Source organism: Helianthus annuus, chromosome 17 (genome assembly GCF_002127325.2).
Source record: "Helianthus annuus cultivar XRQ/B chromosome 17, HanXRQr2.0-SUNRISE, whole genome shotgun sequence".
Lineage (NCBI taxonomy): Eukaryota > Viridiplantae > Streptophyta > Magnoliopsida > Asterales > Asteraceae > Helianthus > Helianthus annuus.
In genome coordinates this window covers 11,872,094-11,888,526 of record NC_035449.2, presented here as the reverse complement: position 1 = coordinate 11,888,526, position 16,433 = coordinate 11,872,094, and the positions used below count along the sequence as shown (strand labels likewise).

Below are 16,433 nucleotides of genomic sequence, written 5' to 3'. Positions count from 1 at the left end.
AAAACACTCGGTTAAGAAAAATGCCATTAAAATACCTAGTCTAAAACGCCATAAAACACACAGTTCAGAAAAAACGCCATAAAACACAATTATCTTTTTTTCGAAAAGTATATCAATAGTATACTCGTTGGAAAGATAAAAAAACGCTGAGTTTTATGGTGTAATTTTTTTCGAAGAATAAATCACGTACAAAAAAGTTATTGTCGTTTAAATATGATAGGGGAAAATGACATGTGATTAGCATGTGCACCTTTGTTTGAATCTTTCTATTTTACCCCTCCTGATATTTCCAAGACCCTTACAAAAATGTCACTGCATCAATCTCAGCCACAAATCACTAAGACTAGTCACTATGGTGACCAAATTGCACAAACGGTTGCCACATGACAAATAAAACAAAATTGTAGGAAATTATTTTAATTAAATAATTGAAATTTATGGACAATCGTTGGTATGGCAACCAATGGTTGCAACCAACAACCAACATAATATTAATTCTTTATTCTTTTTTCTATTATTTAACTTCTATTTCTTTATAATATTTAATTCTTTTTCCTTTTTTATTATTTAACTTCTATTTCTTTATATAACAAAATATTAGTTTAGGTTGGGTTGGGTTGTGATAGTGGGTGAAAAATTGGGTTGGGTTGTGTAGGTGGAAGAGAGAGAAATTAGTATTTTAATAAAAGATTGGGTTGAGTTGGGTTGGGTTGTGATAGTGGATAGTATAAGATCTTGTGGCTGAGAATCGTTATCACCGTTCTCACACTTTGAGGCGTTCTCTCCCGATCCTTTTCATATATACATACATATATATATATATATATATATATATAGAGAGAGAGAGAGAGAGAGAGAATCGGGTTCAGGAGAAAACGCTCAAAAGTGTGAGAACGGTGAGAACGCTTCCTGGCCCAACACGTGTCACACAGCTTAGAAAAGGACGGAGGGGCTTTTTTGTCCTTTCATATTTTTTTTTTTAACGCGTGTCACTTCATCTTTCCATTTTTTGGCGTTTAATAAATACGCGGCGTTTTATTGTTTTAGATCAGAATCATAGTAAATATTTTGCCGTTTTAAGTATTGTTTTGGCGTTTTTATTTGTTTTTTTAGATCAGGATACAGGCCTTTAATATAAAAACATCAGTAATTTTCTTGATTTTATTTTATACCAAGTGTTTTGTCATGTAGGATTCAGGCCTATAATGTGACAGGCATTAATATAACTATAATGTTTGGCAATAATGTTACCGTCTTTTTTATTTTTTCTTTTTACTTTGTTTGCGTTTTTGGCGTTTTATATAGCAACATCGTGCTTTGCTAGCATTCCTTCTCACAGTTTTTCACACTATCAGGCGTTTTGTTGTTTGTAGTTTTTGGCGTTTTATACTAAACTTTTTTAAATACTAGAGAATTAAATGATAAACAACAAACATTTAGATAACAAACAATATAAAATGAAAAAAATAAAAATAAAAATTATAATCTAATTTCTCATCCAAATCTTCACTGTCATCAGCCTCTTCTACTTTTGACCTTTTTGGCGTTTTCATCCTGTTTTTGAATACCTTATGTAGATCCTTATTTTCCTACATAACGAATGTCTTTAGAAGATGCTTATTTTTTGTGGCATCCTTTATTGTGGGTGGATATATACTTGTTTGATGACATGTTGAAGATCAACGCCTGCTCTAATGTATTGATCCATTCATGCCATCCATATATCCATTAAGAATAAAGTGACATGATGTCATATCAGTGCCATAAGTCTATTTACCTTGAATATTTGTCCATCTCATTCAGCAAAAGATTATAGAGATACCCAACTTAAAGAAGAATTCATTCAGTGAAACTTCATTCAGATCAATACTCAATATGGCAGAATCGAGGTTCTGCATCTGTGGCTTTTTTAACTATTATTTTTTTGGCGTTCTTAAAGTGAATGCTTTCTAGGAAATATGGCGTTTGTTTCTGGGGTTGTGATCAGTTGATTGTGTAGAGACGTCTCTCTTATAGGATGTTTTTGGCGCGTGGTTTAGGCGAGATTTTTTTATAATATATGATATTAATAAAGTAGCTGTCTTTTCAGTTACTGTGTATATTTACTGTTTTAATATATGATATTAATAGACTTTCCATCTCCCAAGTTTGGCGTTTTTGAATGGGTTTAAGTAGTTTTTGGCGTTTTTCCATTTTTAGCTTTTATTAATTAATTCTTCTGCAAATTACTTTCATTATAGTTTGGGAGTTTTTGACGTTTTTACCCCATTTATGGCGTTTCATAGCACTATGACTGTTTTGGCGTTTTTATTAACATGATGTATTTTTTTATCCTAAGTTGAAAATTACATAGCAAACTTCAGAAAAGGAAAATTAAAAAATAAAAATAAAAACAATTCATCTTCCAAATCTTCACTGTCATCAGTCTCTTTTCTTCTTTTGAATCATGTTCGCTGGTGGTTTGGCTTAGCCATGCTTGTGTTTTTGTGGCCGTTTGGAAAGACAAAATGACATGAGTATTTTGTTTGAAAATGTATCTTCAAACAACTCATTAGTGTTATTCGTCTTTTCATGCCATTAAAATATTCATCAAGAACAAAACACAGAAAATGACATAAGTCTGACCCCAACATTTTTTTGTTTTTGATTTGTCCATCTCATGCAGCAAAATGTTATTTTAGTCACAACACCTCAGGGAAGAATGCATTATCCGAATCTTTGGTGTAGAACAATATATGAATATACAAGAAACGATATTTGGCATTTTTGGCGTTTACTGAGAAAATAGTGTATATGAAAGAACCGTCGATTTTTTTTGGAATCTTTGATGTTTGAGTGCTTTGGCGTTTTATAAGATGAATGGTATATAGTAGAAAATATGGCGTTTTTTGAGTAGTTGTGTTTGATGTTTTGGGGATTTTGGCGTTTGTAAGATGAATGGTATATAGTAGAAAATATGGCGTTTTCAGGTTCTAGTGGGTGTGTTTTTATGTCTGGGTTGTTTTTGTTTATATAGCGATGTGTTTTGGTCCGTAATGGCGTTTTATTCATCAGTATGGCATTTTGGTATAGTGGTGTAAAGACGCTTTTACCCTTAATGACGCGCGTCCACGTAATAAAATTGGTGTTATTTACTAAAATGCCACCGCGCCAATCTAGTTCATAGATTGTTTTGATCGGACGATCAATAAGCGTTCTCACCGTTCTCACACTTTCTACCGTTTTCTCTAAATCCCGACCCTATATTATATATATATATATATATATATAGGTTTAGGTTCAAACGTGAACAAATTTCCTAGAGTGAACCGCGTGAACTGATCAATTCATTTAACAAGGGTAGGATTGTAATTATACAATAAAATTAACTTTAAATCATTATATTAATAATTCAAATCAGTTACCAAATCTATTTTTTAAATCCTAATCGTAAATATCAAATCAGTTACAACAAATTAAGATATTTTCGTGATATGGAATATGTGCATATGCATCTTATGAGTTTGGACTCTAGAATAGTGTTCTTGGATTTTGAAAGTTTTTTTTTTTCGGTCCAATCGGCATTTTAAGAAAATCAGCTTAGAAACTTTTATCTATTTGTTGTAAATTTGTTATTTAAAAGAACTTGGCAATTACTACTAATTAATTTAATATATTAATAATTAAAATACAACTAACAAAACCTAACCCGTTAGTCCAAAAGATCATCTCAAAGAAACCATAAAATTCAAAAGCAAATGAACTTTTTAACATAATTATAAAAAAAGACAAGTCAAAAACAGCATAATAATCTCAATAAAACAACGTTTTTTTCTAAAAAACTTCTACATTATCAAGCAAAAGTGCTGGACGTTTATATGCCTGTAAATGCTTTGTTCCCAGCACTTGCAGATCCAGCTGGAATCACTCTCAGCACATTGAACCTCACAGTCTTTGATAATGGTCTGAAGAACAAAAGATTACAATCATCAAATACTAATATAACAAAAAAAAAACATGCATCAAACTAATCCTTTGATTTTGGTAATCAACAAATAACTACAGTGAGGTACAACCCAGTGTACAATCGAAATACACATGTGTACACCTGCCTCAAACATAGCATAATAAACAAAAAAACACACTGTACATATGTGTACAACCCAGTGTACAATCTTCATCACATTTTCCCTAATAAACAATACCAATAATCGGAATACACATGTGTACACCCGCCTTAAACAGAGCATAATAAACCTGAAAAACTATGTACATATGTGTACAACCCAGTGTAAAATCTTCATCACATTGTTTTTCCAAAAAACAAAACCAATCATCAGAATACACATGTGTACACCCGCCTCAAACACAACCTAATAAACATAAACACCTTGTACATATGTGTACAACCCAGTGTACAATCTTCATCATATTTTCCCAAAAAAACAAAACCAATCATCGGAATGCATATGTGTACACCCGCCTCAAACACAGCATAATAAACATAAAACACCCTGTACATATGTGTACAACCCAGTGTACAATCTTCATCACATTTTCCCGAAAAAACAATACCAATAATCGGAATACACATGTGTACACCTGCCTCAAACAAGAAACTAAACCCAACCCCACTATTGGTATTGACGACAAATCAAATAAACACGGGGATGACATCGGTGTACCTTGGTTGCTTGATAATCCGTTTCGGATTCCGGCGAAGACGATGGTGACGGCAATGAGTGTTCTTCGTCGACGGACTTTACTTTTCTTCATCGCACGACAATGTCGACGGTAGCTTTCTTCTTCGTCGGCGGCACCCTATTTTAGTCGTCTGTGTTCTTTGACCGAGAAGGAGAGAAACAAATAAGGGATTTGATTTGATTTGAGTATTCCGGCGATTTGCTAGCTTCGAAGGTCCTCCTCTGCTTTTCCTTGATGTCAGCAACGACTGTTCTTGGTCGACACCCTGTATTCTTCTTCATCGCATGCTTTATCTCTCTGCCTTCTTTTATTTGATAATAACATAAAATTGGAAAAGATAATGCTAGATATGGAAAAAGAATTGAAGGTGCACGTTTTTAGGAGAGATTCCATATTTGTTAATTGTATATGTACAATAATATCCTTTTATATTTATTTAATTAAATATATAAAATTAATCCAAGAATTACGATCATGCCATTCCCTTATAATCTTAAGATGATGAAGATCAACAGTCCATATAAGTTCACACAGTTTACTCTTGGGAAGGTGTTCACTATAGAACCCTACCCTATATGGATAACTTCAAATTAATTAACAGTTACAATATCTATTTATTTAGGTGGGAAAAAATAATCGAGATCAACCAATAGAGTGCAATGTGTCCCACATATGGTTTCTTTTATTATATCGGTTAGATTATTATTTTTAAGTTAGATAAGTTTAATTAATTCGGTTAAATGGGTTAAACTTATAAATATTATATTTTCATTCCATTCTAAACTGGTCGACGGATCAAATTAAACAGGTTAAACACAACCATATATGACCCACTTAATTAAACGGTGTGAAACCTCTCAATATTTTGTTTTTGTATTTACTTATGTATTTATTTTTCATCCATTAAGTTTCTCTCATTCTTTTATCAATGATGTATTTATACTTGTTGTATCATTAATGTTCAGTCAAGTAAATTCATTTCACCATAACTGGAACCGATTCAAACATTTCAAAACCACGTTGACGGTTCGACTGTTGCTCCCGCCTTCGAAGTTACTCAAGGTGACAAACTCATCTCAAATCCCCAATACGCTTCATGGGTCACTGACGACCAAAGTAAAATATTGATTCTACATGCATCGTAGTCCGAGGAAACCATCACCAAGGTGCTCGGACTCACCTCGGCTCATCTTATTCGGTTAGCCCTTGAATCTACTTACGCCAACAATTCAATCGAATGGATTCAAAACCTCCGTGACCAAACTTCACCGCACTATAAAAGGTTTTTCTTCTATTTTAGCTATTGGAATAAAGTTCAAATCCATATGTGATCAACTAGAGGTCAACGGTAAAAAATAAGCTTGAAAAAGCACGACTCGTTAAATTTGTGAACCACACAAAACACTAAAGCTCTCAACTCTCACCTACACGTGATTATCAACATGATAATCATAACAAAACAACAAGATCTCACAAGGAAATCTCTAATTCAAGGTGAATTAAAGACTGATCAAATGAAACCCTAAGGAAGTTTTTTACAGTGAGAAACGAGAGAAACAAGTGGTTGTAAAAGATCTGAATGAATCAATAATTGAGGAGAAGAAGTCTTTTATAACAACCCAGTTTGATATGTGTATTTGGATAACCCGCGTTGTTATGTTGTTATAATAAACTTGAAGTCTTGATAAGTCTTATCTCTTTAAGCCGAACAGATACAAGTCCATATCATCCGTAAGCCCAACAACATAATAAGTGATCCATTATCAGCTCAGCTCAGTAACAAGTCCACATCTCCATTTATTAATACCTCAAACTACAACCAAAAAATTATATAAGAACAAAAAATAACACTAAACACAATAAAATATGATATTAAACTGACCTTACACATGTAAGTTTAACACCCCCTCAGTTTAATTTCCAAATGGGTCAAACATGTTAATTTTTGAACTTACATCATTATGTTGTTGTACCAATAAGCCCTAGTAAATAAATCGGCTAACTGATTTAGTGACTCAATCCCAAACACTTTTATGATACCTTTAGAAATCAAGTCCATAAAAAAAAATCGATTTCGAAATGTTTTGTTCGATTATGAAACACTGGATTTGCAGTTATTGAAACTGCACATGTTATCACAAAACAAAGGAACTGGGACGAATATAGAAATACCCATTTCTAGTAACATGTTCTTTAACCACATTAACTCACAAGCAGCACTACACATGGCTCTGTACACAGCTTCAGCTGAGGACCAAGACACTGTAGCTTGACTTTTACTTTTCTAGGAAATTAAACAAGTTCCTAAAAACACACAAAAACTTGTGACAAATTTTCTAGATTCAACACATTTAGCCCAGTATGAGTCAGCAAATGCAACTAAATTGAATGGAGGTGACTTATTGAACAAAACTCCTTTCCCATGAGATTTCTTTAAGTATCTTAAAAATCTAAAAGCAGTTTTTAGATGTCCTTGTGTTGAAACATGCATATACTGACTCAAATAATGTACAATGTAGGATATATCAAGTATAGTATGAGCAAGGTAAATCAACTTGCCAACCAGCTTTTGATATCCTGTGATACTATCTACGGTATCACAATTTTCTTTACACAGATTAACTAAAACATGATTTTGCTCAATCAGATTATTAACCGGTATGCATGCTATGATGCCATACTCAGCTAACAACTATAAGCAATACTTCCTTTGTGATAAACATAAACCATCTTTGACTGTAACAATTTCAAATCCAAGAAAATAATTCAACTCACCTAGATCTTTAATGAAAGACTTAGATATTAGGCTGTCTTTTACTTTAACTATTTCTGAGAAACAATTACCAGTAAAGACTAAGCAAATATATAATCACATTGGACTCAACATTAAAGAACAATGAATAATCACACTTACTTTGACTGAAACCATAGTCAAGCAACACGCGTACTATTTTTTCATTCCACATTCTAGGCGCTTGTTTCTGTCCATCTAACACAACTCCCAAGAAAGCTCCTGGTCAACACGTATTAGGGTTTCAAGAACCGAAACCCTTTGAAAATGGCCAGGATCAACGACAAATAGTAAAAAAAAGATAGTGGAAGACACCGAACAAAAGCCACTAAGCTCTGATACCATGAAGAAATATGTAAATCAACACATAACAATGAATGTAGTGACAAAACGGTGACCAAATACAAAGATCAACTTCGACTGATCAGCAAAATCTATTGAATGATCATCAACAATACAACTACTGAGATCACAAGATCTCTTATCAACAATAATCCAACGAATGAACAAGAACAAACAGAGAATAATGAAAACTCTAGAAAATATCTCTCTGCTTTGAACTGATCATCACATCACCTTTTATACCAGGATCAAATACATTTACACTTCAACCCCTCTAAACTTCCACTTTATCCCTTAGGCATTGTCACCTTTCCAAGTTATCCTTCATAGGTTATAGACCTGCACACTTAACACACTTATCACATACGAATATTATAATAAATTACCATAAGTTGCTATAACAACTTATAATGTGTAACAGACTGTTTGCTTATGAATTATAATAACATATTTCAACAAACAAGTATCAACTCGGATAATATCCGTCCATATCGTGTAAACTAAATATATAACTAAATCTTTCTACTATAATAAAAGAAACCAAATTTAGGACACGTGTCACTCAATCACGTGTCACTCAATCAGGACTCCCTTGATTAAATGGGTACCAGATGGATCTAAATCCTGACCCATATCTAGATCCTATATAACCTCTTATAACTCGTTCTTTCGCCCTATTTTCCACCTCCTGTTTCCCTTTTCATCTTCTATGTAGAAACCCTAATGTAAAAGTTCGTTAGTCGCACACTATCGTCCCTTTTAATCTTATACAGTCAAGTATTAGTGAAATACAAGTCCGATCTGTACAAGTCCACATCTTCTCTCTCAGAGACGACGTTTACATATTAATCGGCGTTGCTCGAACCACTTTCTGATTCGTTTACCGGTAAATACTCTTTCTTTAGCTATTCATCTTATTGTTATCACTTCATCTTTAGTATTTTACGGTTTTGTGTACGATTTGTTTAGATCTATTGGAGCGACGCATCATATTTTCGTTTTATATACTTTTTACTATTGTTTATTGTATGAACTTTGTTCGTGTGTGAATCTGTGTTTCTATAAATTCCGCATATTGGTGGCCATCTGGATCCCTTCCGTCCGTCACGCACCGTCGGCAAAGTTTCAGTTAAGGTTTCTTTCTTCTTCGTATAATGTTCAACTTAGGGTTGCCACCGGAGATAGCGTGTTTGTTAGAAGAGTACGTTACTCGATAACATGGAATGTGGCTGGAGAAAAGTTTCATTTACTGCCATGGAACCAAAAGTTTTCAAGGTAGTTTTGTAATTAATATATACCTTAAATTTACCTGTAATGAAATCAGATTATTATAAATTCGAATTTCAAGTTATAAAATTCTTAATAAATCAAAATTTTAAAAATCATTACAATGTAAAAAATTCGAATTATAGAATTATTAAATCATGCGTGCTTTTTCCAATCCAAGTTCTTCTTAGAGGCTCATAACCATGCGGGTTTAAATGGCCAAAAAAAAGAGGTTCTCAAGGGGTTGATAAGGATCTGTTGTTGGAGTATTTGGAGAGCTAGGAACGAAGCCAAGTTCAATAACACGCCGGTAAAATTGGATATAATCATTAGCGAGATTAAGAATATGGGTTTTCTTTGGTACTCATCTAGGTTCAAAAATAAGTCTATAACTTGGAGTGATTGATGTAAATATCATAGTTATCAAAAGCGAGGGCTTTTGGCGCCTAGGCGCTTTTTCTGGGCGACTCGCATTAACTGCGCTTATGGTTCCTAGGTAATGATAGCGCAGACATTTCATCCCATGCGTATTTATTGTTTCATGTTTTTTATTTTTTTTAATTGGTAATTTCCACTTTTTCTGCAGTATTTATAGGGCTGTAAGTTTAAGTTCGTATATCACATTATCACCAAGATTATTCAGTTCTTAATATCAGGACTGTTCAGTTCGTGTTATCAATAGGCCCTAATCGTGTTATCACCAAGATTATTCGGTTCTTAATGAACTTTTATTTTATATTTAAGTGCGTTTTTTTTTCTCGGGCCCACGCTTTTTTTTGCGCCTATCGCCTAGGCCCTAATCGGTGCCTATGCGCTAGGGGTGTTCAAAAAACTCGTGGCTCGCAGCTCGCTCGAAAAAAGCTCGAAGAAAGCTCGGCTCGAAATTGGCTCGGTTGTAAACGAGCTAGCTCGGCTCAGCTCGATTTATAAACGAGCCGAGCTCGAGCTTGGTCTGGCTCGGCTCGTGAGCTGGCTCGATAAGGTTTACATCCTTCATTTTTTTATCCCACGTCGCTTAGAAAACAAAAACTAAGGGTGTATCTCCCCTATAAAAGAAGGTAAAGACAAGGAGAAAGTGAATTAACTATTTATACTTGCATCTTTAGTCATATGGTTAAATTAAATGGCAATTATTGCCCTTAGGCTATGAAGAAATTCATTTTTAAGGGCTTTTTAAGTAATAAATTTTGCGGTTCTTTGTTAGTTCGAGCTAGATCGAGCCGAGCCGAGCCGAGCTAGCTCGAATTCTAATCGAGCCGAGCTCGAGCCTCAAATCTCAGCTCGATTTGAAATTCGAGCTCGAGCCGAGCCAGCTCGAATCGAGTTCGAGCCAAGCTCGAGCTGGGTCTAGCTCGGCTCGACTCGGCTCGTTTACAGCCCTACTATGTATGCGCCTAGAGTGCGCTTCGCGCCTTTGATAAGTATGGTAAATATGTAATCTTCTCCTTTCAAAAAAAAAAACCTTGGGGCCCAAGCTGATCTCCTAAGCCCATTTGTTTTAAGCCCAAAATCGAAAATAGGCTGTATAATTTTTTGAGTCGACTCGGTAGAGATTCTGATGTGGAGGATCTTATGGACATGTCTTGGAGGTATAATAATATTATATATCTTCTTTTACTTTTCTTTTATTAGTAATCCATATGATTTATACTAAAATAATCGATTTAGTATGTGTTTATCTTTGTCAAATACCTTCAGCAGCATTAGAAACAGAAATGATCAATCTTTTAGATGAAAAACAATGTTATATAATGATTCTTAATGGGCAAAAATGTAATCATGGCTCTGTGATCTTCAGCAACAAAGATGAAAGGCTTCCTTTGCAAACATATATGAGCGGCTGGCCCAGATAGGCTGACAGGTGGCGTTTCCGCAAGAGTATTAAGAAGACACAGGCTCGCTAGAAGATAACTTTGTTCAAGATTTTGCGAACCTAAAAACGTCTTTTCTTACACCCTTAGTGATCCCGTTCGGATTGATTAAAAATTGGTCATAGTTTATGATGTCCGGTTTTGGATGATGGCTTTTATTTCTGGCATAGTTTTGTATCGTATGAGTACAAATTGTGTTTATTTGAAACTTGTATCGTTATTAAACAACTTAGTTTTGTATTTTACAGCATGTTTTATCATAATCAATGAATCTTTTCTCGAAATTTTATGCTTGATTTTGATTTGATTTACTAAATGTTTATGAAATATGTTGAAGCAGCATACTTTATGTAGGATGAGATTTGTGCACAACAATATTGAACCTTAGAATTACATCATAAGGAAAGATAAAAATTAACAATTCATTTGAAAGAGTCTAAAACAATTCATTTGAAATGTTACTATAAGCAAAACGGGTTATGAAAAGAACTGAGTTGAATTACAAGCAACCAATCACACACTAAAAATGTTTGGCTAAATGTATAATGCAAAAACAAATCTGTGAATATATGGGTTTTGTGTATATGTCTACTCTTAAGTCTACAAATTTAATTTGTTTAATTAACTAATATATGTGTGCACACATATGTATGGGGTTGTTTCGGTACACAATATTTAATAGTTTTAGTGTGAAAACGTAGGAAATAATGAGAGTGCAATATATGTACGCAGATAAATTTTATCGGGGGCGTTTTTTCGAGCGATCACCGAGCGATCCTCGATTATCGAGCAGTTTGGATAGCCAAACAATATTAAACTATGTACTTTTTAACTATCCTATATATTTTTAACTATGTTTTGTTAATATAGAATAAAATTTCTTTCTTTTTTTATTAATTCCAAACAAAATTAAATTACCATTATTTGTTAAACCGCGTGTACATATGGGTTTTAAGCTAGTATATAATTAATAAAACTAAGGGAACAAATGACAATATATTTAATGTTCATACCACATCATCAATCCATTTAATCAAGGCCAGGTCTATTCGCACACGGCTGTTGTCTTTTTGCACATCCAAAGCGCCTCGCTATGGCCAAAGCGGGGCGCTTTGGCTTGGTCAACAGACAAGGACTGAAGTCACCTTGTCTGTTGACCAAGCCAAAGCGCCCCGCTTTGGCCATAGCGGGGCGCTTTGGATGTGCAAAAAGACAACAGCCTTGGTTGGGGTTGATTTGGGTTGATGTGGGTTAGTTTGGTAGGGATTTTTGGTTGAATTAGTATGGTAGGGATTTTTTGAGGAAAAATTTTTTATGTGAGAGTTGCCGTTGTGAATGGGAATTTGTTTTTGAATGATTGAATGTTGCCTTTTTGAATTAAAACGTTGTTTATTTTATTAAATTAACGTTGTTTTATAATTACGTCATTATTTTTATAGAAGGTGTATAATATAAGTTCTTAATGTTGTTTATTTTGTTAAATTAAAACGAACACGTTAAATAAAATGTACAGAAAGCCATAAGAATTAAACGTAAACAATCCAGAACCAACGTGATGTAAATAGAAGATTAACTGCAATATATATATATATATATATATATATATATATATATATATATATATATATATATATATATATATATATATATATATATCAGTTTGTACATACAATACACAACAAAAAGGTACAACTAAGTACATAATACATAACAAAACACTAAACAAACAAAGTAATGTACTAATCCTCGTGCGGTGAGAGGGGAAGTGGAGGCAACGCAGCGAGCTCTCGTAGATCAACGAGCGTCTGGACGATCCAGTCAATGCGTGCGCCCTGACGTCTGAGGCGCCGGTCGAAGTCCCGAGCCACCTCACGCGCTGCCAGAGGCAGGTCAGCGTAAACGTGCTGCGGGTACTGTGGCGGCTCAGGAGCTGGCTGAACTGGTGGTACCGGGACCTCCTCGACCCGCTCCTCCTGCGCCGGATCATCCTGAGCCTGAGCCTCAGGCTGAGGCTCAGGCTGAGCCTCAGGCTCATCGATGCCCATAGCCTGTAGCTGAGCCCGCCGAGCGGCCCGCTGAACATCAGGAGGGGCTAACATCCCAGGCCTCACCTCAATAACAACCGGGATGACCTCCGGCAACACCTCTGGCTGCCAAATCAGCCCGTCAGCACCCCTGAACCTCAGACCGACATCAAAGGTACGGGTGATCTGCATAGCGGCTACTGACGCGCGGCCCAACCTGGATGACGGGACCGGATCGGACAGAAGCGGATCATGCTCGGGCACGATCCCTAGCGATCGTGCAATGGCGGTGATAAATGAGCCAGTGTGAAGAAACCCGCGGAGCTGCCGATGGTATGCAGTAGAAAAGTACTCTGCCAGGCTGGCTGCTAGATCGCAGGGCTGGCGGCGTAGTAGGCAGTATAGAAAGAAAAGGTCACTGAGGTTGACCTTCTCCTTGCTGGAACCCCGCGGCACGATAGTCGACGCGATCACATGATGCAGGTATCGGTACAAAGGGTCTTTAATGGTGGTGGCCTTTTGCCAGGATTTCCCAAAGGGAGCCCTGGAAATGACCCTCCAGAAACTGATAAGCGTCTGCCTGTCCATCATCGTAACCGCCTGCGTATATAAATCAGTATCAAGCTCAGGCTCAGTGTACAAACCTGTGTGGACAGCAAACTCCCGCACACTCATATCAAACTGCTGACCGGCCAGACGGAATGTAACCTCGTGGACTGGAAAATGAGGGTCCTCCACGTAATCCGCCGGATGCGGCGCGTATGTAAACGTAGAGCAAAACTCGACCGTAAGCTCAGGGTACGAGTCCTCCATCGCTAACTCAAATAGGCGCGACCAAGGAGTATCTAGCCCAACTATCTCACGCGCCCGCTCGACCTCTCCCAGGGTAGATAGCAGCTCCCAGTCTATGCCTACGTGCTCCCCAATCGGTATGGTGCGCAACCTAGCGCATCTCCCCCTCGCCCGTGACCCCATCGGAAACTGAAGATACAGACATGCCGGCTCCTCCTCGTCCCCCACCACTCCCTCATCCTCCATATGCTCAATCTCCTCATCGGATAAATCCATCCCTGCACGTTGATCAATTAAACAAATAATTAAACAAATAATAATTAAACAAATATTAATAAACAAATAGTAATTAAACAAATAATTAAACAAATATTAATAAACAAATAATATTAAACAAATAATAATTAAACAAATATTAATAAACATATATTAATAAACAAATAATATTAAACAAATAATAATTAAACAAATAATAATTAAACAAATATTAATAAACAAATAATAATTAAACAAATAATAATAATTAAACAAATAATTAAACAAATATTAATAAACAAATAATAATTAAACAAATAATAATTAAACAAATATTAATAAACATATATTAATAAACAAATAATATTAAACAAATAATAATTAAACAAATAATAATTAAACAAATATTAATAAACAAATAATAATTAAACAAATAATAATAATTAAACAAATAATAATTAAACAAATAATATTAAACAAATAATAATTAAACAAATATTAATAAACTAATAATAATTAAACAAATATTAATAAACAATTAATAAAAATTAAACAATTAACAAAAAAAAATAATAAACATGAACCAAAGCGCCCCGCTTTGGCCTCGGCGCGGCGCTTTGGTTCTTCGTTCTGAAGAACAGAACCCAAACAGCAGGAGATTCAGGCCAAGATCAACAACAATCAACATGAACCAATCAACATTTGTGAAAGCAAAGATTAAGGGGTTTACAACGCACCTGTTAGCGGTTGAAAGCTCGAAATATCTTCGAATCCGGCTCGAGTGTGTGAGGATCGCACCTTTGTGTGTGTTTTTGGTGTTTGGGTGAAGTGGGGGGGATGATGCCCCGCTTTAGTGTATAACGAGGGACCAAAGCGCCCCGCTATGGCCATAGCGCGGCGCTTTGGGTCCAAAACGCCGCGTTATGAGCATAGCGGGGCGTTTTGGGCATTTTTTAAATTTTTTAAAATTGTTTTTAATTCACAAACGTGTCGATAAATAGTCTAAATTTTCCGTTTTTTCCATTATACATCATTTTTTAATATATATGGACTATACGGCAAGTTCCGGATCAAATCGGTTACGTGTGATGTCTTATTCCGTTATCTCGTATCATTTAGGTTTGAAATCACAAGTACTCCTGTGAGAAGTGTTATGCGTATCAGCCGCCTACTGTACATGAACATGACGTATTTTTTCATTAATTGCAGTATTATGATGTATATTGTCATTTCGGGTCGTACAAGTGCGTATTGAATCTGATTGGGTCGTGTCGGTGACATTCGGTTTTTAACGTGATGTAACGCGTATATTGAACAAACACAAACGTGATTATTATTAAACACATTTAAGATACATCGTGAACATATGGGGTTGCATTAAGGTCAGGGGCACGATACGTAAGCATTTCGTACGTGTTGATCTGATCCCTGTATAATGTATGCCAGGCTGCTGCGCGCTCTGTTATGTTCGCTGTCCAGAGTAGGTTTGGGGGAGGCATTGGATAACAACCTCCAAGCTCTACATGTATGAAATGCCCATTGTCGACGAACACAACCGCAACTACCAGGTGAGGTTCCTCAGCTTCGTTTGGGCCGCCCAGCAGAGGGAAAATTGTATCGCTCCCACGAATGTCGAAGGTGTGAACAATCACACCGTATCGTTGGGCAATAAGAAACCCCGTCTCAGGCATCGACATGTAATTTTCGATACCTGCTCGTCCCACCCCCTTGAAATCGATCCGTTTAACCAGCGCATCATAATGTCCTATGTTTTCCGGATCGAAAACCTGCCTCCAAAGCGATTCGTTCATACGTAACTCCTTTAGAAGTTGTTCCCGGATCTTCAAATATGAATTTTGTTTCACTCCTAACCCAACAGCCACCGATCGAAATCCACAATGACCATCTGGTTTCACGTCCTTTATTCTAACGATGTATGGATGGATCACTTTGGGAATCTGAGATGCGTAGTTGCGGATCGCTATATCCGTCTTAGGACCGAGCTTGATATTCGGGAAATCAGGGTGTAGGTTGAGCGGTTTGGTATTCTTTTCTCTTCTAGAATCTTCGGCTGATATGTACGAGCTGTGACGGGGAAGATCGTCTGAGGCATCGACCCAAGTTTCTTCTGACGGAATGTAAGAGCTTTGTCTAGCGGTTTCAACCTTTCTTTCTTCCTGCGTTTTCAATGTTGGTCGACCACGAGTTTTCTTCAGAACAGCAGGAGGTTTTTTGTTACTGTTCCCTGGATTGAGGATTTGCTGAAACTTTTCAAAGAAGCTCCTTTTCACTTGAGGGGGTGTTGGATCGATCTGTTTTTTTCAATTTTTCAAATTCCGCGTCTACATCGATATCCTCTATGTTATTCCTTGCAGGCTTGAAGTCAAGCTTCTTCCAAAACACGTCTAT

At 36.0% G+C, this 16,433-nt stretch overlaps 1 long non-coding RNA gene across 1 annotated transcript; it reads right to left on the bottom strand.

Annotated features, from left to right (window-relative positions):
• Positions 1 to 3,740: 3,740 nt before the first annotated feature.
• On the bottom strand, positions 3,741 to 5,062 carry LOC118489095. The gene is made up of 2 exons (XR_004886184.1): positions 4,665 to 5,062; positions 3,741 to 3,944 (listed from the first exon to the last, which is right to left on the bottom strand). It is a non-coding gene; the product is annotated as an uncharacterized LOC118489095 (long non-coding RNA).
• Between the last annotated feature and the right edge of the window lie 11,371 nt (positions 5,063 to 16,433).